Source organism: Artibeus jamaicensis, unplaced genomic scaffold (assembly GCF_021234435.1).
Source record: "Artibeus jamaicensis isolate MK-2021 breed Jamaican fruit bat unplaced genomic scaffold, CSHL_Jam_final scaffold_1019, whole genome shotgun sequence".
Lineage (NCBI taxonomy): Eukaryota > Metazoa > Chordata > Mammalia > Chiroptera > Phyllostomidae > Artibeus > Artibeus jamaicensis.
In genome coordinates this window covers 2,654,948-2,678,357 of record NW_026522025.1, presented here as the reverse complement: position 1 = coordinate 2,678,357, position 23,410 = coordinate 2,654,948, and the positions used below count along the sequence as shown (strand labels likewise).

General features: G+C 42.2%; 1 pseudogene; it reads left to right on the top strand.

The window, feature by feature from the left end:
- Positions 1-2,534: 2,534 nt before the first annotated feature.
- On the top strand, positions 2,535-20,166 carry LOC119051800 (calreticulin-like; annotated as a pseudogene).
- Positions 20,167-23,410: the final 3,244 nt, after the last annotated feature.

Sequence of the window (23,410 nt, the reverse complement as noted above, 5' to 3'; positions counted from 1 at the left end):
TCTGAATTTCACTGCCCTGTGCTTCCTCTTACAGCTGCCCTTGCCTGTATTGTAATTGTTTACCTGTGTGAGTTTTCTACCGGATTCTGAGCTTCCTGAAGCTTGTAAGTCCCTGAAGGAACTTCGTTAGTTTCTTGTTTCTGTGCCTGGTGCCTGGAGCAAAGTGAACGCTCAAGAAATGTTTCTTAAATGAGGGAATAATGAACCCAGAGCCAGGGTGCAGGAGAATGGGTTCTAGTCTCAGCTGTGCAACCAACAACTGCGTGTCTGAGAGCAAGTCACTTCCTTCTGGGGGCTCCAGTTTCCCTATCTGTAACACAAGGAGGTTGAATCAAATGACCAGTGAGGGTCATTCTGGCTTGAGCCTTTCATGATGTTAAGATGTTATGATGTTAAGAGGAGAAGTATGAAACATTAAAGTGCAACTTTATTGACCATGTGACATGATCCTAACAAGAAAAACTCCTAATTTTGAGACATCTTAAATTGTGTCAAGTTTGATTTGTGTCACTGCTGTTCACCCAGAAAAATAATTAGCCATAAGAAGTTATAAGTTCTGTTCTAATCTCTCCTGTAATGGTCAAAGTTGTACTACCTTTTCTGCATGCTTGTTAAGCTCAATTAACATTTGTTAAATGGATTAATAAATGAATCAGTCCCTTTGTAAGCCTGAGAATCTTATGGTGTGGGCAAAAGGCATGATCATGCAACCATTCAGTCATTTGACAAGTATTTTGGTGATTTACTCTGTGCTACACACCAGAACACAGTGGCGGGATGAAGACAAACGTCATTCAAATTACACACCAATAACTTTATCAATTACAAACCGTAAAGCACCATAACTTACATTTGTTGAACACGCTTTAGCTTATAAAGGGCTTTTCTACACACATGACCTTATGAGAAGCCATGTATCAATAGTATAGGAATTAGAAGTACAGACATTGATGTTGCCTGGGCCGGGGCCTGAACCTGGCTTACCCACTTAGATACAAACCGGGCTCTGGGACAAGTTTCTGAGCTTCACTTTCCTCATCTTTGAATGGAGAAAAAAGTGAGACATTCATCACAGAGCTATTATGAGAATGCAGCAAGGTAATGCATGCCAAGCACTCAATGCCTGACCTACGGTTGCTAAGCAGTAGCTATTATTGACTATACAACTTTTTGTTCTTCATAGCACTTTTTCCTTTGTCTTCCTCTTCTCCCGAGGAATGACAGTATTTGAAATCAGACAGATTTGGGTTCACATCTTAGGCCCACCACTTCCTAGATGCAAAATGGAACTAGTAACACCTACCATAGCTCATATTACTCCTTGGGAGTAAATGAGGTGACATTTTTAGGGAACACAAAAGTCTAACACAGATGAACAACTCTTTTGACTTTGGCATCGATCCTTATCCTTCATTGGGTCAACTGTGGTCAGGGAAGTGGTATCGCCTTCATACCGCCCATTGCAACTCCAGGTAGAAAGAACCTCCTGGGACCCAGACCTCCGGAGTGGTGGGTGAAGTGGTCACTGAGACTTCCTGACCTGTTCAACACAGATCTTGGGAGAGGCAGAGGAAGACCAGAGAAAGCAAGCCCATTCCCTGGGCCTCATGGGGGAAGGCAGTTGAGTCATCAGACTTGAGTGGGAGGAAATGACAGGGCCAGTTCAGGGGGTAGTTTAATTAAATGTATATTGATGTGTGGTTTTCATAGGTAGAGTTAAGGTAATAGCCTTTGATATTGGATAGTGGGATTGAGAAATAGCCATTCGGCTGCAGGGAGGAGATGAAGTAAGGGCTACCCCAAGGCCTCTTGAATGTCAAACTGCCAAATTGCCCTGTAACTCCGGGCCATGGTGGGCCCAGGAAGTTGGAGTCAGCAACTCTGAAGCATAAAATCAGAAAGGCACTGAATGTTTGGATGGTGTGCCAAGGCTCCAAAAAGAATGCCTCTTTGTCTACATGCCATCTTTGCCAAAGCAAAACAAGTTTATCAGCATCTCCTTGAAACTGCAAGGGAGAGTCTAAAAAGTTTAAGCAAAATCAAGGATAAATGGACCTTGATTGCTCAGTATTTTCATTCTAATCAAGAAAAATTCAAAATGGTGTTGCTAATCTCTTGGTGAGCTGATTTTATTATTTTACTAAACATAAGTATGTGGAAGGACTTAGCTCCCCTAACCATAATTTTCCATCTACTTTTAATGAGAATGCCCTAGGTATGTATTCAACTATACATACCCCTAGTGGTTTTCAGGACTTAACTCACAGAGGAGGGTAGGGTGCAGCATTAATGTATTAGTGGCTCAGCTGTCAAATACTTGAGCCACACCCCTGGCAGTACACAAATGGTAGGAATTAGGCAGCAGAGGGAGGAGGACGTTTCAGGAATATTGAAGTTATCCCTTGATATCCCCTTACTGTTCCCATAAGTCTTGCTCAGCCTTAGCTGCATCTTATTGTCTCTAAACACACACACACACACACACACACACAGTAATTTTAATATATTGTATTTTTTTCTTTTTAATGCCATAGATGGATAGAAAAAACAATGGGTGGAATCTTCACCCATTGGCTCACTGCAGGAAAATTTTATGGAGACAAAAGGATAAAGGTAAATACAGGAGTTCAAGAATGTGCTAATTGACTGGGAAAAGTCTTCAATACAATTGTTTTTATCCATGATTACCAACTCATCTCTCTTTCCTCAATTAAAAAAAAGTAGTAAATGGAGAATGAACTCCACAAAAATAATAATGTTCATTTATTGATATAGGTATTTAAAACTGAGCCCTAAGTTCATTATCCCCATGAATCTTCCTAACAACTTCATGAGACGGTTACTGTTGTGTTCTCAGTTTTGCTGGGAGGTCCTGGAAAAGTGGGGTAATTTGCCAGAGGATAAAAATACACAGGTACCACGGATCAGAGTTGAGATCTGATTGGAGCGAGGTCTAACTCCAGGACTAGAGTTCACTACTGCTGGACAATGTTACTTTCCTCAATCCTAGACTTTTTAAAATACAACACTGCACTTGAAACAGGAAAAAACCAATAACCTCCAAATGTTGCCCTCCGCTAGGGCAGCTCGGTACCACGGAGAGTGGAGCAGAGACTCCCATGACTTGGTAGCTGAGTCATTCCGGCAAGTCTTTTCATTTCTCTGAGCCTTAATGGAGATAATAATTATCACCTGCCAGGGCTCATTGGCCCAGGCTGCTGTAAGAGCCAAATGATATTAAGGGGTGAGGAGGAGCCCTGGGGTAAGGTCTGCAGGCAAGGATTTTTTTGTCTGAAAAAGCTTTTGTCTTATAAATAGAATTCATTGATTGTCCCCTGGAGTGATTTCCCATCTTCTCTCTCTGTGCTACTGTTATGAATCTCAATTTCATGTTTATTAAAGGGGAGAATTATGAACTAGCTTGAGCATTTCAGATCTCATTTAAATCCACTCTGGAAAATTGCTTCCAGAGGAGAGAGAATTGGAGACTGAGTAACCCATGGGATGCCTGCCTCTTAAGTGATTCTGCAGGCAGCCTGCACAGCTGCCCATCCCCTCTCAGTTTGATTTCTTGGTTGTTGCTTCTCACAGCTCATCCCGTTCAGGTTCATTAGGTTCCCCCCTGTTTTTTTTAGAAGGACTCTTGGGAACGAATGAGGCTCAGAGAGACTGGGGGTTGCATTGGACTACATGGCAAGGTTTGATAGACCAGAAACTCATTGCTTGGTCTTCTTGCCTACAGGTTCAGTGACCTCTCCCTTGTGGCCACTCCCTCTTCCAGAGAAGTCTTCTGGCTACTCCAGCCTCATCAGAGGTCTTTGGAGGAAGTAAGTGTTCTCTTTAAAACACAGACAGCTCCTAACACAATATTAGACCTAAAGTGCTTAGCCGGGGTCTGATGTGCAATAAATGCTCAACAGACATCTGAGTCAGGACTTGTGGTCCTTTTGTGCAATTCAACATATATTTATTGAGTATTTCTTCTATGGCAGGCCTTGTCTTAGATGTTAGGAATATAAAGATGCCCCTGCTCTTCAGGAGCTTAAAACTTATTCAAAGAGACTGAAATAAACCTACTTGCAGCCTAGTGTGATTCAGGGAATTACAGGCAGCTTCATGAAGGAAGGACCCTCACCAAGCATGAATAATGATAGCCCCTTGCATTTATGTTGACAGTTCACAAAGTACTGCTCACATATCTTAACATTTACTTTCACAGGAAACCTATGAGGTAGGAATAATTATCCACATTTTGCTGATGAGGAAACGGGGGCTCAGAGAATTAAAGTCACAGAGTCATAACCAGTTAGCTGGACAGCAGCAGGAAATAATGGAAAGACCATTGGCCTGGAAATCAGGACAGTTGGCTTATATCTCCATCATTTGTGATGGTATGATCTTGGCTAAGTAACTTCCTTTCTCTGGGGCTTGGTTTCCTCACTGTTAAAGTAATGTGGTTAGTCTAGAAAGGCCCTGAGATCCCTTACAGCTGTGATGTTCTCTGGAGGAAGAGGTAAAGCCTTAGTGGGGGCTCTGAGATCAAATTGATGGGTCATGCAATCCTGGGCAAGAGAAATAGCCTCAGTGGCTTCATGATTAAGTGCAGATATTAGTAGAGCCCACCTCAAGGTGTTATCATGAGGATTAAGAACAATAATGCATATGAATGAAAAGAGAAAGTGTTGAATAAATGTGAGCATTTGTCCTAAGAGGCAGTGCTGGGCCTCTCTCTGCCGCAGCAGTTACACACGGCAGATCCTGATTCTGGCCACCCAGGAGGCCTCAGAAGAAACAGGGCCTTGCTTTGCAAAGCTGCAAAACCATATTCAACTATCTCTTGAAGATCAGAGGCAGTGTGGTATAGGAGAAAGAAAGAATCAGACAAACATGGCTTCAAATCCTATTTCAGTTCCTTTTTAGCCATGTGACCCCAGGCTAAAAGGCAGGACACTTCACTTCCACGTGATTCAGACTCCTAATTTGTAAAGTGGAGATAATTCCCAGTTTGTCGGGTTGCTCTGAGGCTGAAAAAGATAACGTATGTAAATTACCCAGCACAGCACTTGGCACACAGTAGGTGTATAAAAAGTCTCAGAGATTGGTGAGGCCAAGTGCTGGGTCTCTCTGGCTGCTCTTAGTGTATTTAAGCCTCAGGATTCTGTGCACTCTGCTACCAGGTCTCCAGACCAGTGAAGATGCCAAGTTTTATGCCCTCTCAACCAGGCTGAAGCCATTCAGCAATGAGATAGAGACCTCGGTGGTTCAGTTTTTGGTAATACATGAGCAAGGCATCGACTGTGGTGGCAAGTATGTGAAACTCTTTCCTGACACCCTGAACCAGGAGGACATGCATTCAGAATCCGAGTATTACCTCCTGTTTGATAAGCCCTCTGCTAGCAGTCCCTGGCAGCCTGGGAGGATTAGGGAGAGCAGCTGCAGATGTCAAAAAGGCTCAAGATGACCTGAAACAGGAAATTTCTAATGTGCTAGCTCCACCCCTCTATGTTGGAGGACTCTTCAAAGACCGGAAAAAAGGCAACTCTAAATATAAATGTTAATATAAATAGACTAAAGAGGTGAAGAGGCACAGGATATTAAGAAGGCTCCAGTTTTCAGAAAAGGAGAAAGGGGTCATAAATTGTAGACACTTTCCAATGTAACTATTACAACGAGCCTTCATGCTCTGAAGGAGGTTCCAGCCCTCAGAGAGAGAAAGGCACAGAGGTCAGGGATCCCCTTTATCAAGCATCTGGAATATCCAGAGTGTTGCATCTGTAACCTCCATGTGTCACTAGGCTTCCTTGAGGCTGTCCAGCTCTGACTGAGCTCCAAACTTGAATCCAGTTTTAATGTGGTTGCTATTAAATACCAACAAACAACAGCTAGTCCAACTCCCAAAGCACAGATGAAGAATGTTGATTTTACTGAATATTTTTGAACAAGGTCAGAGGGAAGGGTCACACTACATGTCACACAGCAACATTCTCTTAAAATTCTCTCTAAACATTTCTTTCTTTCTCATGGAGCTTCAGATCTCTCTCTTCAAAGCCTTGCCCAAATCCTTTTCTTCAGCCTCTTTGTTCTTTTTCTGGCTACATTTCCTTTCCTCTCAACTCTCTCCCTCCTTTCCTCCCTCCCTCCTTTCTTCCTTCCTTCCTTGCTTCCTTCCTAACTTTCTATTTCTTTGATATACAAAGCAGTATAACACTCTGGTGTCTAAAATGTGTGCCTTTGCTCAGCTCTCTTTTCTTCTGAACCCACCGATCTCACAAGGTGTTTATATATATGTACATGGTAGTTGTAGTAGGGAAATTAGAAATGATTTTTTAAATATGATTTTTTTCTTTTCATGTGAATGTTGTTTATTCAATGCCCAAACAAGCCAACAAATCTGGGCTGTTATCATTTCCATTTTACAGATGAGGAAAGGAAGGCAAGAGATTTGCCCAAGGTGAGTCAGCGGGAAGCCAGGATTTGAACCCGGTCTGTCTGTCTGTCTTTAAAGCCTGTGATTTTTCTGTTCCACCCTTTCACCTTCTTTTTGGTGGGAATACAGGCATGTGAATAATTTTTTAAAAGACAAAAAGAAAGACCTACTCTGAAAAAGGTGTTGGTGAGTTGCTATGAGATCACAAGAGATAGCATGACTCAGTTCATCTGGGGCTTCCGGGAGGAGGAATTAATTGTTCTCTGAAGAATGAGTTCGATTTTAATAAGAAGGAGATGGAGGAAATATAATGAGGGCAAAGGAAACAATGTGTAAAAAGGCTCAGAAGCATGAAATTCAGAGGCAAGCAGAAGAACAGTAAGACCAGTGTGGCCAGAGACCACATCTGTGTGTGAGTCTTTAAGATAGAGAGAGAATAACATCAGAGGCGGGGTGGAAAAACTAGGTTAAAATCTATTCTTGGACCTTTGTCAAGTTAAGCTCTGTAGGCTGAGAGCCACTGATCAACAGCTCTCTCTAAAGTTTTCACAAAGCAGAAAGATTTGCAGGCTGTTCCTAAGAAAGTCTGAGTTTTAATCTCAGCAATGATTCTTATTAGTTGTTTGAATTTGGGCAAGGTGCTTAACTTTTCTGAGCCACAATTTTCCCAGCTAAACATGGAGATAATTCTCATAAGTAATGCCAACTTATGAGAATTAAAACGCATAGTATCCACCCCAGGAGGGGCTTCCAGCTGGGTGTGGTCCGTGGGAACCCTGGCAGATCAGGGGGAGGGAAGAGAGGTGTGTCCCTCAACTGAAAGTCAGTTTCTCCTCTGCTGCCCTCTCCACGGGGCTCTTTTTCTTCTGGTCTCTGGTAACCACTCCTCCTTGCCTGCTCAGGCTTCGGGGAAGGAATAGCCCCACTGTTGCTAGCCCAGAGCGCAGCACCATTCCTTAAGTTTTCTCATGCCCTGCCCCCACCTTTGTAAGTAGATCTTTTATTAAATTCTCCTCAAATAATCCTAAATTTGAGCATGCTATTTCCTACTGGAACCCTGATTAACACACAGGCTGTCTGTTTTGGCCTCAAACCAGGCAAACTGCCTAAAAGTGATGTAAAATCATGCATTGGGATTGAATTTCCAGGCCCTGACATCTGTGGCTTTGGCCACAACAGAGTAGAGGTCATCCTTCATTACCAAGGGAAATACCATGAGAACAACAAGACCATCAAATGCAGGGTGAGTATGTGGCCTGGTTCTCAGCTTGGGGGAAGAAGAAACATTTTAATATATGTTATTTAAACCTTACAAAACCCCTATAAATTAAATACTGCTGTCTCCATTTTACAGATTAGAAAATAGACCTAGAAAGTGCTGTCAATTACAGGAGTTCACATAGGAGCGCTTGATCCAAAAGTCTAGGAAGACATATAAGGTTGTTTCTTGGACAGTGGTTGGCATGGCCGAGGTTCTAATACTGGATTTTGGAAAGGAAGAGGCAAGTGGGAAATGCTAGGCTTAAAAATGGGGGTAAGAAATAATGAAATCTTACTGTCGGAGACAGTATGGATAGACCTGGGAGTATTATGCTAGATAAAATAAGTCAGTCAGAGAAAGACAAATACCAGATGATTTCACTTATATGTGGAATCTAAAAAATAATATAAATAAACAAACAGAATAGAAACAGACTCCTAGATACAGAAAACAGACTCATGGTTGCCAGAGGTGACTGTGTAAAAAAGGTGAATGGATTGAGAAGTACAGATTTATAGTTATAAAATAGCCATGGGGATGTAAAGTACAGGCAGTACATAGAATATAGCCAGTAATATTGTAATAACTATGTATGGTGCCAGATGGGTACTGGAAACATCGGGGAAACACTTTGTAAAGTATATGATTGTCTAACCACTATACTGGACACCTGAAACTAACACAAAATAACATTGAATGTCAACTGTAATTGAAAAACATTTTTAAAAAAATTTTTAGGGGTGGGTTTATCTTAGTAGTGTCAGGATAGAAAGACCTAGGCTGGCTGAGGATGATAGCTGGATTTTATCAACAACTCAATAAGCACTCACTGAATGACAACTTTTTGCTGGGCCTTGGGCTGAAAACGGGGTGAGCCAGGCATGGCCCTAATTTCACAGAATTCACAGTCCAGTGAAGTGAAGAGTCAAGCAAAGGTGACCACCCGGTATGATCAGGGTCTGTGGAAACACATAGGATGCCAACCTGGAGAGTTAGGAAATGCTTCCTAGAGGATATTTGTCCTGTGCTGAAATTTGAAAGAAGAACGTGAACTGGTCTTATAAAGGAGTGTGATGATTTTAGGGAGGGTTGATTTCCTGGGAGAGGCAGTCACATGAGGAACATCAAGAAGACTTAAGAAAGAGGGGCACTGCAAAAAGTTTGGGGCAGGCAGAGTGCAGGGGAGAGATGGGAACTAAGTCTAGAGAAGCCCACAGGGCCTGGGTCATTGGAGGTCTTGTGCACTGGCTCGAGGCCCTCCCCAACAAGACCATATGGGGGTTGTACATTCTTACTCTGCTCTCTCCACAGAGGCTCCCTGAGGTCCTCCTCTAGGTCAGGCTTTGTCCTAGAAGCTGCAGGCACGACAAATAAATCAGACATGGGCCCCGCCATTGAGAAGCTCACAGTCTAGTGAAACACAAAGAAAAACAGACAAGATCAGACAATGACCAGAGCTGTGATGTAGAAGGATGGGAGCTAGGGGAAACCAGAGGAGTATGTATTTAGGAGAATGAGACTTGCAGTCTCTATTGGGTTAACCAGAGAAATGGGATAAGGGATGTAGTGAAGTGTGTTTGTGTCTGTGAAAGTGTGGGAAGTGGCATTCAGAAACTGAGGGTCTGTTCTAGGTGGTACATTTAATGCTTGAGATCTAAAGATGTCCAACATGGAACTCAAATATTTCCTATTCCCTTTCCAGATCAATAAAGACACTCACTTATACACTCTGATCATTCGTCCCAATGCAACTTAAGAGGTCAAAATTGACAACAAACAAATAGTAGCTGGGGATCTGGAGGAAGACCGGAACTTCTTGCTTCCAAGGAAGATAAAAGACCTCTATGCCTGGAAACCAAGGAAATGGGATGAACTGCAAATAGAGGATGCTAAAGATAAGAAATCTGAGGTCAGAGGGTGTTCGGCTGGGGAGGAGGTGGGGATTCAAGTGTGGGGATGGGAGAAGGAGGCTGGGAACAATAGAGTGGAGACTGGAGGCATCGCTCTCTCAAGGAAGTATCCAGGTAAATATTGTTACCCAACAAGGCATGGAGAGAAGAGGGAAGCAATTCACTTTTATTAAATATCTATTGAACCTTCTGGTATCCTCTGCCAACATTGTGCTATGATACCTATTTTATGGGTAAGGAAACTGACAGTTAGCAAATGAAGTGACTTGCCCAAGCACATATACATTAGAGCCAAGATTTCAACCTGAATCTCTTTTTGACTTCAAAAGTATTGATAGGTTGTGTGCGTGGAGTAAATTTGCTGATTCTTTATCATTCATTAGAAAGCTATACTGGATATAGATAGGAATAGGATGATCCAATGATTGAGAACCCTCCTGGGATTCAGAATTTAGGTGATGGTCTGGGAAGGAGGAGGCAATGTCTGAACATTTGGGTTAAGCTTGGGTTTGAAAACATAGACTCTGGAGTCAAACAGATGTGGGGTTGAATTTGAACTCCACTATTTACTAATTGTGAGACTGCAACTTAATAGTTAGACTTTGGGCAAGGAATATAACTGGGAAAGTCAATTTCACAAACAGGGATTATTATAACACCTGTGTGCAAAGGGTTCTGTGAAGATTAAATGAGCTATTTATATAGATAGTATAGTGCCTGATATGTAGTAAGTCCTTAATATATAGCATTTAAATGTTAATTTACTGAATTTCAAACTGTGAATTCATGAGAGAGAAGTGGGAAATTGGATTAGAGGGAAGATATTCTACACCCAGGGAATAGCAAGAGCAAAGGCTGAACAGTTCGTAGAAAGTAACAGGACTGTGTGAAGAACTGAAAGCAGCAGTTTAGTATTTTGTGAGCATAAAGGGCAAGGTGAGGAGTGGTGAGGTTGTCTTTGCAGAGTGCTGAACTGGGATTTCATAGGGCTAAGGACAGGAGGGTAGCAGGGGTAGGGGACAGGTCCATCTTGACTATATTCCGAATCCGAGTTTCATCCCAGCTTACCCATCTGTCCTCATGGAGAAACACTTCATTTTAGGACTGGGAGGACTTTGAGTACATTCCAGACCCAGATGCCAAGAAGCCAGACAACTGAAATCAGGTGATGGATGGAAAGTGGGAAGGACCTTGATACCAAACCTGAAGTATCAGGTGAGAGGGGTCTCTCTATCCAATAGGTGTGAGAAATAAAACAGAAGAGATGAAAATTTTGACTTATAAAACAGAAACTCTGAGTTTCTGTGGTCATGTTCCCCCACAGCCCCTGCTCAAGGCTGTGCCTACTTGGGAGAGGGTCGGCTGGTAAAGGTCAGTGCTGGGAGGCAGAGGTCCAGGCAGCCCTAGGCTGTTATCCAGGGCGGCAGAAAGCTGCCAAAGGAACCTGGTCAGAAAAGGAAATGGTCTGGGGTCAGAAATCAGAAGTCTCAGAAATGGTCCAGAAAGGAAAACATATGTGAGCTTAAGGTGTTGGGGTAGGAGGGTACTTATTTTTAAGGTCTGACTCCTGGACTCATGTCAGAAGTGAGATGGAACTGAAGGAATCACCCATCAAATGGTCCAGAGATAAAACTGACTGAAGCAAGCATGATTTTGTTTGGTCACAGCTTCCTGTGCTACATGCTGCGAAAAGAGTGGCCTTATGTGCCAGAGTCCTTAGATGGTATTCTCTAAGTGAAGCTACACTTTCTTAACTTTGTGGACAAACTACTGCAGAGAAGTGGGCCTCTGCCACCTTGTTGGTTCCCTCTGGATAGACCGGGGAACTTGGAAAAGTCTTGTGCATTAGCTCTAAGAAAGGGAAAGAAGTTCCCGGAATCCTGCTCTGAATCCTTGTTTCTAATACACAATCATCCTTATAAAGTAATTGGTCTTTTTGAGTTCATGAGAAGGGCAAAAGCAAAACAAAACAAAATAAAACTAATGCCATGTTCACGCTTGTTTCTTTGCTTAGGGACAATGGAAACCTCGGATCATTGTTAATCCCAGTTACCAGGGGGAGTGGATCCATCCAGAAATGATAACCCTGAATATAAGCCTGACCCTACCATTCGTCGCTATTATAACATCAGTGTTCTTGACCTGGACCTTGGGCAGGTAAAGCTGTCTGGGTACAAAGTCACCAATCAACAGTCCCTCTAAAGTTTCCACAAAGTGGAAAAAGCTCCAGGCTGGAAATCATAAGCCTTGAATGAGTTCTTGATTTTTCTAAGCCTCAAACCACTCATCTTTAGGATGGGGTTAATTATATTCATCCTAGTAACTGTAACAGCTAAAGTGTATTGAGTCCCTATCACGTACCAAGTATCATATTAGAATTTACAAATGCCATTTAATTCTCACTATGAAATCTCCTATTTCCTAAATTTGAAAACTGAATTTCAGAAAAGTCTGAAGACATATTTGGTAAGCAGAAAAGCTGGGATCTGAACACAGACCTTTCTGAGGCCAGTTTCAGGGTTCCAATACTTTACACTGCTCTGCTGATGCCATGTGGTTCTTGGGGGTGTTTCTGGAGATAGAAAGGAATCAGAGATGTCGTAAAACTTTGAAATATTAAAAATCCACGGACCGCTGTGGGGGGAGGTTGTCCCAGCCATGATGACAAATCCGGACCTGGCCTCCTTCTCTTTGCCATTCCTCTGTCTTAGCTCTTGATTGGAAGGGAAAGGGGAAGGCTTGTATGCTCTGGATTTGTAGAGTTGTTCTCTCTACCTCCTCTTCCCTGAGACCTGTTATTGAAGATGGGGAGGATTCTTCCCTAACTCAGGATAACAGAGAGCACCTGGAACACAGGCCCCAGCATGAAGGCCTTAGCTCCATAGGCCTCTTAGAAACTACAATCTACCTAGTCTCAGAATTTCCTGGGAGAGGCAGGGAACTCACTTTTGTTAAATACTGGCCTGGGATCAGTGCTTGACCTCTATTACATCCTTTAATTCTCACAATTCTGTAAAGTAAGTATTGTTATTCCTCATTATCATTCCTTTTTACATTTGAGAGAATTGAGACTCAAGAATGCTAAGTGACATTCCCAAGAGCACATTCTCTAGAAGCTGCAGCCACTTGTCCTCAGGTGTGTCCTGGAAGGTCCTGTGGCCAGGGAAGTTTCTGTCCCTGACCAGTGCTTCCTGCAGTTCGGGGTCACCAAGGGTATCTTGGACAGACACCTCCTATTTGAAGATTTCTTGGTTTATTCACTTTCTACTTTATTTATTTCCACATTCTTAGTTTCCTGGCTCAGTGAGACCAGCATGTGAGTGCAAGGAGATGGTGTATATAAATTACCGCATGCACAGTAAGGTTCACAAGAGAAGGAAAGAAAGGAGAAAGGAGAGAAGAAAGGAAAGCATATACTGTACTTTACATATATTATTTCTAACTTACATGATAATACTGCTACAGGGTGATTATTTCCAATACTTTTCTTATGATGAAATAGACTCAGAGTTGTTGAGTAACTTGCCCAAAGTCACACAGCTAGTATGTGGTTGAGCTGGTCTGTATGACTCCATGACTTGTGCTCTTTTATTCTCTTCCTTTATCATTAAATCATCTCTTTTGTTATCTGAAAAACGTGGATACAGTTTGCACAAGTTTCTATTGTTATCTCTTTTTGGTTATTTGTTCTTAATAAATAATGGGGGCTTTTTATATCCTGTAAAAATATGTGGTCATGTTAATATGCCTAATCTGATTGTTTCCTTAAGATGCACTGGGGTTTTCTTTTTCACTGAAATCATCAAGGTACACATTTCAAAGTGTTTCTTTATTTATCTGCAAAAGTTTAAAATCATTTGGCACTGATTGCTCTGAGTTATGTCAATCTCTCCAAGCAGGCATACCTTCCTATTTGAGAATTTACATCACGCAGAAGGAGCGTATCTCAAAGCACATACCACTCACTCAGAGATTTTATTGAAATGTAAATTCTGACCCAGCAGGTCCGGGATGAAGCCTGAGAGACTACATTTCTGAAAATCCAGCATTATCTCTTCACCGTCTTTTTCTCTGATGACATAGCTCCACACAATGGGGACAGCACCCTAGCAAGCGTTCTTTTCGTCTAAGCTCTAATTGGGTCTGGCACTCACAGGTGCTACCCAACCCCACCCACTCAGCCAACCAGGCACATCCAGTTTACCACAGGATCCCGATTCCTTGTTGGAAAAGCCTAGTGACTCTCAGTGTGGAAATGGGCAGGAATTCCCTTAGCTGCCCTGTACCAACCCAGGTTTCCAGCCTTCAGATGCTCTGTAAGCACAGTTGCCCACATGGTCTGTCCTACCTATTACCCTGGTTAACTTTCTGGCCTAGTCCCTGACCCTTCCTGCTCTGTTCTGACACTTTTTCTTCCTTCCTCCCTCCCTCCCTCCCTCCCTCCCTCCCTCCCTCCCTCCCTCCCTCCCTCCCTCCCTCCCTTCCTTCCTTCCTTCCTTCCTTCCTTCCTTCCTTCCTTCCTTTTGCTTGGAAGCAACTACATTCTTTCATCAGGACAGAGACTGGGAGGAGATAGCAACTAAGAAAATTCTTTCTCTTGCCTTTGGGGCTCCTTATGGTTTTTGAAGGAACAGTGATACAAAATGCAATGGGTATGGCCTAGCCATAGTGTAAAGCATGTTGACATCCTTAAGTCACAGGGTCTGTGTCAAGCCCTGTGAGGCTGGGAGAGTTCAGAAAGGGGACTTGACTTATCAAGATCCCACAGGGGATAAGCACCAAACCTATATACTCTTTCCATTTTATGATCCTAGTTGGGTAGCACAGATACCAGATGACTTCCAGTGAATGACCATTTTAGGCTTTACAGTCTAACAAAGCCCTTTCCCGTATTCTCTTTTCTTCTGAGAACTGCATACGAAAGCAGGGAAGTTGTAGCTGTATTTTCTTCCATTTTCTGGATGAACACGTGGAGGCACAGAGAGGATGCAAATGCACCAAGATCCTGCCTCTGTAAGTTTTAGGAAGCAGGACGGAGGCAGAGCCACAAGTTTTGTGTAGGGGGACGGAGGACAAGGGGCACTGAAGAGAGCGGGGTGGGGGGGCGATTGGGAGCATTTCTTGTAAGAGCAGGGAAAGGGGGGAAGAGCCAACAAATAAGCCCCAAAGAGAAAAAATCGGAAAGATAAAAAAGATATCTTCAAGTTACACAAAGAATTATTGAAACCTTTTTAAAAATGGCTCAGAGCAAAATAACAATTTGTATTCACAATAACTATTTTGTTATTTATTTTTCTGTTGGAGGCAGGGTTAGTAGGATGATGTAAGCCAAATAAAGTCTTTCTTATTTAAAAACAAAACAAAAAAATCTTTTCAAACCCTGGAGGTGGGACATATGATAACTAATGCTGCAAACTATCTCTTGGTCACACAACTGCTCCCACACAACTAACTTACTGATTTGCTTAACATACTGCTAGTGCAAAACACACACACACAGAGAATGACCCCCCTTTTGCTCCTTTTGAAACATACCCAGATACTGAAAGTATATGATAATAACTATTACTACTTACTGACTATTATCTGTCAGACACTATACTTCACATATATTATTTCTAACTTACGTGACAATACTGCTACAGGGTGAGTATTTTCAATACTTTTCTTATGACAAAAATAGGCTCAGAGGAGTTGAGTAACTTGCCCAAAGTCACACAGCTAGTATGTGGTTGAGCTGGTCTGTATGACTCCATGACTTGCACTCTTTCAATTCCGTCCCTTCATCCTTAAATCAACACTGAAATGGTTCTATACTATATGTATGAATGCATCTTTTCTTTTAATTGTAAATACTAAATTTGTTATTTAGTGAAAATAGAGAAATATGGTAGAGAATCTAAATTTTGCTAGCACTGCTTTTCTGTTCCTTGTGTTCTTTTAGTTTTTCTGATTACATTAGGAGAGAACCTTAAAAAAGGGTATTTGTAAGTGGCATCAACGGTCGGTGCTATCCATCTGAGCTGAGACAAGATACACTGGGTAGCAGTTTGGGGCCTAGCAGAGTGTGGGAAAGTTCCTCCCAAACCTCTAAAAAGTGGTCAGAAGCTTGAGGAGCACAGAACCTCAGGAAACAGAAAATTAACTTCCTTCTAGGGTGGATCAGCCATGGTGGCAGAGCATCCTGAACCCTCTGTATTATTTATCACTGCTGTATTTCCTCATCCACCTTAATCCTTGAGTAAAAGCTCCCATGGCCTGGGAATCTACATTTAGCAAGGCCCCAGGTGATTCTTTAAAACCCTATGACCTAGTCTAATAATCCCATTGTTTTTATTTCAACAGGTAAAGTCAGGCAGCATCTTTGACAATTTCCTTCTTACAAATGATGAACAGTTTGTTGAAGAGGTTGGAAATAAGACATGGGGAATAAGAAAAGTAAGATATCTCCCCACCCTGAATTCCAGGTGTCTGACTCCTCATTTGCACAACGTGGTTTGCATTTGAAAAATCAGCCTCATAGTCCTTGTCTTTCTTATTTGCTGAGCACATGACCCTGTGAGGTGGGGAGAGGAACTCACATTCATTGGACAGCTACAGCTTTGTACTCTGTGAGCACTTCCCAAAAGCTATCCCACTTAGCCCTTAAAACAACCCAGCAAGACAGATATTATTCCCATTTTTCACATATAGCAACTGAGATTCAGAGAGTATATATAAACTACCCGGGGTCACATCACACACACAGCTTTTAACTTGTTGCTTTTGAGCTCAGTCTCCTCCTGTGTCACTCTCCCTGCTCACAGAGTGGTGAGTTAGAAGGGCACCACTGAACCCACATCTGATGGATGACTTGGAGGAAGAAGGGAGGTGTTCGTGGTGTCTACCAGCTTCCTGCCCTCCTAGAACTATTTTATGGGTGGAGTGATACTTGGGACAATGGCTCCATGATGGTGACACCCTCCACCCTGACTTCCTGGTTCTGCAGGAAGGTCCATTCAAACAGGTTTTGACCAGCGCCGGATTACCCAATAGGCAGACTCAGCTTGTGCTTAGAGTGCCAGGAAAGCACACGCACACACACACAAAACTTTAGAGAGAACTTTGATACTTAGTACTCCAAAAGAAGCATGGAAGACTCACCAAGGGGAAAAAATTATTAGACTTTTGTATACTCTTTAGTCTGGTTTTGTTTTGCTTTTACTTTGGGTTATCATCTGATATTGTTTTACTGAGACAATATTACATATTGGTTAAGAGAATGAATTTTAGAGCTAGATTGCTTAGGTTCAAATCCAGGCTTTACCACTTACTGGCTGTCTGATATTGGAAAAGTTATTTAACCTCTTTGGTCTTTGATTTCCTTATCTTTAAATTGGGAATGATGATAACAACTATCTGATAAGTTCCTCTCATATAGTAAGATAGTATAGTAAGACATATAGTATCTTATAAGTTCCTCTCATATAGTATGTAGTACCTATTATTATTAAATCATACATTCACTTGACAACTATTTGTTGGGTGCCTGTTCACAGCACTGTTATAGTTGCTGGGGATATATCAGTGAAATAAAACAGAAGTTTCTGCCTTCAGGGGGCTTACCTTCAGTTAAGGGAGAATAACAAGAACCATACAAAGAAGTAAATATATCCTAGCAAGATGGTGAGATAAATGATGGAGAACAATAATGCAATAACAGAGTGGACTGTGATCATGAAGACTTTGCTCTTTTATATAGAGGTGGTCAAGGCAGACTTCACTGAGTAAGTGAGATTTGAGAGACTTGGAGGAAGTAAGGAGCAAGCCATGCCGATACCTGGAGAAGAAAAGCCTTCTAGGTAGTGAGAACAGCAAATGCAAAGTCCCTGAAGTAGGAGCATAACTCGCTTATTCAAGAAAGAGTAAGGCCAGTGTGACTAGAACTGAGTGAGAGAGAACAAGAGTAGTTAGGACCAGAAGCCCGAGTAAAATGCCATTGGAGCCATGTTTAGTAAAGGAGCAATATGCTCACAGTTTAAGATGTTACACCGGCTGCTATGCTGCCAAAGACTATAGGAATAAAAAATGACCATAGTGGAACAAGGCAGAAGCAGGTGGTAGTGGTGGGGGTAAAGAGAAGTGTTCAAGTTCTAGATTCACTCCGAAGGCAAAACGGACAGGAATGACTAGGTAAGAAATACAGCATTTAGGATTAGATATGGAATATGAGTGAGAGTAGACAAGAATGGCTCCAAGCTCTTTTACCTAAGGAACTAGAGGGATGGTGTTACTAGAGATAAGGAAGAAGAAAGGAGAAGTCTATTTGGGGTGGGGTGGGGCCAAAAAAATAACATAATTGTTAAACTTTAGGTCAGATCTGATTAGAGAAATCCAAATGTCAAGAAGGCAATTGTATATGGGTCTCAAAAAGAGACATAAATCTGGGAGTCATCAGCCTACAGGTAATACTTAAATTCCCATAAGGCTAGATAAGATCCCCTAATCAGTGTGTCTATACATAAAGGAGATTAAAGGATGAGCTTTGGGGCACCCTGATATTTATAGATCTGAAGATAATGTGGAACCAGCAAAAAAAAAAAAAGAGAGAGAGAGAGAGAGAGAAAGAAAGTGGATAGCAAGAGAAGAAGAAACCCAAGAGTAATATCCTGTAGGTCAAGTGAAGGAAGGATTTTTGAAGGGGAAAGGAGTGGTCAGTGGTGTCAAGAAAGATAGGGACTGAGAATGAACCACTGAATTTAGTAACATGGAGTTTACTGGTGACTCTGACAGGAGCAATTTCAGTGGGGAGATATAGGCAAAAATGGGTTGAAGGAAGAATGGAAGGAGAACAAGAGGCAGGAAGTATAAACCACTCATTTGAGAAGGTTTGGTATAAAAAAAAAAGGTAGAGAGAAGGGGGCGGTACGTAAAGGGAAATGTTGGTCAAATTTTTTTTGTATATAGATCTTCCCGCCTACTTGTATACTAATGGGAATACTCCAATAACAAGTGAAATAATATAGGAAAGGAAGAGAAGAATTTCTGGAGCAATGTTCTTGAGAATGCGAGAGTGGTTGAGATTTACTGCCCAAGAAGATAGGTTAGTTCTCTTTAGGAGTACAGACATTTCATTCGTGATCACAGGAGTAAAGAACGACTATATGAGAATAGATACAAGCAGGTGGTAGATGTGGTGGTAGGAGTATGTGTCCATTAGAGTCTCTGGGAAGCAGACATCAAGATGGAGTTAGAAATGCAGATTTACTTGGGCTAATGCCTGGGCAAGAAGAGGGGTAGAGAGTACAGGAATAAGCAGAAAAATCTAACATCTGCGGAAGATGGAGGATCCTGTAGGAACTTCTGCCGAGTGCAGTGCAGCTCTGAGAAAGCCTCGCCAGCTCAGCAGGGCTCCAGTGGGAAGATCGAATGTAGAGGAGTTCCATTTTAGAAATGGCCAGACCTCCATCTCAGCCACTGGCAGGGGGCTGCTTTGGAACAGCACGTCCTGAGTTCAGTTGCTTCAGTGGATCCCCAGGTACTGCAGCTGCAGGCTATCAAGTCACTGCATTGCTCACACCTGACTGACAAGTTCTTCTTCAAGAACGATCCAAGTGGCATACCTCCGTGGCTGCCCCAGAGTAAGTGGAAAATTTCTAATGATTGTGAAGTAGGAAGTAAGGCCAACAACTTAGCATGAGATTGGGAAAGATGTGTTGAAAGTTTGAGGAGAAGAAGCAGGCGAGAAATAATTATCTGAGGAGAGTGAGTCAACCACAGAAAAATAGTAGGCTCACTGACTAGGACTTAAGGGCTCACTTCAGTTCAGTCATAATGAGTGTAAAATGAGAACAATCATCTTGGTTTTACTGTTTTCTCTAGCTATTTTCTCTGCTTAGGTGCAGGGATAGAGAGTTGGATTTAACCAGAGTTGAGGGTTTCCCCAGTCAAGGGAGGGAAGGGCAAGGAACTGAGGATGTTTGCAAAAGATTGATCACACAAAAATAAAGAAAGGAGAAAAGCGAGGACTTGAGTTGATTGAGGTCTAATGAAGAGGAGATAGGTTTGGTGGATTGTTGTAGGTCCAGGCGGAGTTGAGGCATTGGTGAAATTGGTTAGAGCAGTTTTGGCAAAGACGGGGGGGGGGGGGGGGGGGGGGCGGGGTAGAAACAGATATGTGAAGAGAGCAGTGAGAGGGAAGGAAAGAAATAGAGACACGAATGCTGACCCGTGCTTTCCAGGCAGAAGAAGATGAAAGAGAGGTCTTTTCCCCTAATAATGTGGGGAACACACCGAGATACCAAGCATTCGCTGCCAGCGGGGTTGTGACTGGCCCCAACCTTTGTGGTTCTCAAGTCTAGCTTTGTCCTCCAGGACTGGGGAAAAGACCTCTTGCCCCAGGTGCTCTAGGTGAGGATTAAAGCCCTAAAGGAGTTTCTACTGGGTGTCCTTTCTTTAAGGCCCCTGTGAATAGGAAAGTCTATGAAGATGGTTCTAGAGATCAAATTCTCGCCCCAGATGAACACATCGAAGAACTCAGAAGGAGTCCCATTTTTGACTTAATGCAAGGTTTTACTGGTCACAGTTGAAAGGCAAATTCAAAGAGTTCCTTCAAGATTGTGTTACTGTGATAGAGCAGAAAGAGCGCCAGACTCACATCCAGAAAAGCTGGTTTCTAATTCTAGTTCTGCCACTCACTAGCTATATAGCCTGGGCAAATTATTTAATCAGTCTGGACCTCAGATTCCTTCTAGAAAGTGAGACTAGTAACACTTAACTCACACACTGCTGTGAGGAACAGAAATGTGTGTCACTTGTCTCACACCAAGTTTAGCAAAGCGGTAGGCATTCAGTAAATGTTTGTTGAATGTGAACCAATTTTACTTATGAACAAATGACACATACACTGAAAATTTGTATGTAAATAAACATCATCCCAGAAATCTTTAAGAGTGTGGGAAGATGCCAGACATTTCTGAAGTGGATTAACTTTGTTTACAGCATCTGTAAGTTGCACATTCTAAACAGGATGTAGAGAAGCAACGGAAAGAGAACTGTTTAGAGAAATGGTAAAAAGAAAACAGGAAGAAGAAGCCAAGAAGAAAAGGGAAAAGGAGGAGGAAAGGGAGGATGACATCTGGGGAGATGCTGAAAGAGCATTTCTGGGTAAAAAGAAAGAAGTTCATGTTGACCAGAAGGATGAACCGTAACTGGGTCAAACACTTACACTCAGAGGCACGTGTGGCTCTTCTAAGCTTAGAAGAAATGTTCATGAGTGAATGGTTGGCAAAATCTGGGGAGCAGAATTATTTGCTCTTTTTGAGTAAATGTTGGATTTGTACTTCATCTTCTTCGCTATGTATGCCCTTGAGAAACCACACCACCTCTTGCTGCTTCGATTTCCTTAATGATTCCTATTTCATGAGGCTGTTGTAGAGATTACATGAGATATGTGTGTAAAGTGCTTGATATAAATGTACAGTCAACAAATAGCAGCTATTGCTATTGTCATCATGGTATTTATGAGATTAATTGTTGGTAAATAAGCTTTTGTATAAAACTGATCCCCACTTTGGATTTATCTGGTACATCTACAAATTTTATTTTGTTTACACATCTATATTTCTTAGAATTTACTATGCAGCCCTGGCTGGTGTAGCTCAGTGGATTGAGCACAAGTCTGCGAACCAGAGGATCGCGAATCAATTCCCAGTCAGGGCACATGCCTGGGTTGCAGGCCAGTTCCCTGCAGGCCAGTTCCCGGCAGGGGACGCACTAGAGGCAACCATACATTGATGTTTCTCTCCCTTTCTCCTTCCCCTCTAAAGATAACTAAATCTTTAAAAAAATAAATAAATATAATATGCTTTGTGAAAAAAAAAAAAAGAATTTACTATGCAGTTCTGATAGTTGTACTTGTAGTTTATGATGTTTTCTTCTTACAGATGTATCAAGCGCTTAACAAAAACAGATTTCTTAACATAAAGATACTCTATGAAAGTTCTTTTGCTTCTTTGCTGTCATGTGCCCTAATTTTTAATTATTACTTGTTGAAGGTTTTGCTGGTTTTACTTTTATCTTTTCTGTACCACCTGCTCTCAACATCGTTATCATATGCATTCACATAGCTCTTTACAGAGTGCAAAGTAACCTAAATTTGAGGAGCTTCTGCAATGTGCTCCTTTAGCCCTCATAGCTGCCATTGTACAGGACACCATTATTATCTTCCTCTTACAGATACAGAAACTGCTCAGAGTAAGCAAGGCACTTGCTCAGGGTCAAACAGCTGGCAAGGGGCAGGGCCAGTGTCTGAACTCGAGTTTGTCTGGTTCCAAAGCTGATGCTTTCCTCGCATTAGTCTGTTGAATGACCGAATGTGTATCTATTACTATTGAATACAGATAGCAGGCAGTGCTCCACGTGGAAGAACTACCCTTTACAGGAAAAGAAGCACAAAGAGATTTCCCTCTCGTAAACATTTCTCAAAAATAAAACAAAACCAAAAAACCCCCGAACTACAAACAAGCGATTAAGTGTGGCAGCCTTTATGTACAAAGCAGTGATACAACCACTGTGGTTGTGAGCTGCTCAAGGCCACCCTGGCTGGTTCCTGGCTCTACCCTGTTACCAGCTCTATTATCTTGGGCAAATAACCTAACTTTCCTGTGCCTCATTTTTCACATTTGTGAAACTGGGTTAATACAGGGACCTACTGCAAACTCAGCTGTAAGGAAATGCTGACTCCTTTCTTCCTTCCTTTGTTTTACCAGAAGTACACCCAGGACTAGTCCAAGTCTAGCTGGTGAGTCAGGTTGAGACACAGCTGTCGTTTGATAGCACAGGGCTGAAAATATGGGTCTGGAACTTAAAAGGTGCTCGACAACTATTAGTTGACAGAATGAGCAAAACTCTGGCTAAGGGCTTCAGGGAACATTTTATGAATGAAGTGACTTTTGAGCCAGATCTTGTAGAATGAGTGAGAACCTGTCTGATAGAGAAGAGGATGTGTGGACTGAATTTCAGAGTCAAAAGTAGGGCCAGGTTGACAGCAGGTGGGTGGTGAGGTCAGAGAGGAGCAGGGAGAACTCTTTCTTCCTTCTTTCTAGTGGGTTGGTGCCTGGCCTAGTTTCTGGGCCTTACAGTCTTTGGAGTATTCTGGTTTGGGAAGTTTGCCCTTTGTAGGAGAGGCAAGATTTTACCCTCTTAGGTCTTTGGCTGGGCCTGAGAACTTAATTGACTTAAGACAGATTAACAGGAGAAAAGCATACAAATTTATTTAATAAATTCTATGTGACACAAGAGCCCTCGTAAGGAAATAAAGACCCAAAGAAGTGGCAAAACCTAAATGCTTTAATACGAGGTCAAACAAGGAGAAGCATTTGTGGATACAGGGAGGCTAAAGGAAGATAAGAATTATATTCAGAAGGTCTGTTTGTGCAGAATTCTGTCTCAGCTTTCCGTCCTTGGAGATAAGAATGTTTCTTTCCTGATATGTGGAGGGCAGTTCTCGTGTGGGAGTTTTCTGTTTTCAGCAGAAAAGGGAAGATCAGAGAGACCCTTTTGTAGCCACTGTTCTTCAAGTCAGCTGAAAATAATCCTTATGCCAAAGTGGCATTTTGAGGGTGTGGCATATTCTGGCACCCTTCACCTTGATGCTTGTTTCTATAACATGAGTCCTCCCATTGTGAAAAAGAGCAAGGCTTCAGGTGCTGAGTTTGAACATTGTAATGAATGGAGCTGCAGGGCTGGTGTGGGGGTGATCTGTACTTTAGGGATGCCAGTCTGTTAGGAGCAGTGTTTACTACCAATGTCTGCTCTCTTCGGTCAGGCATA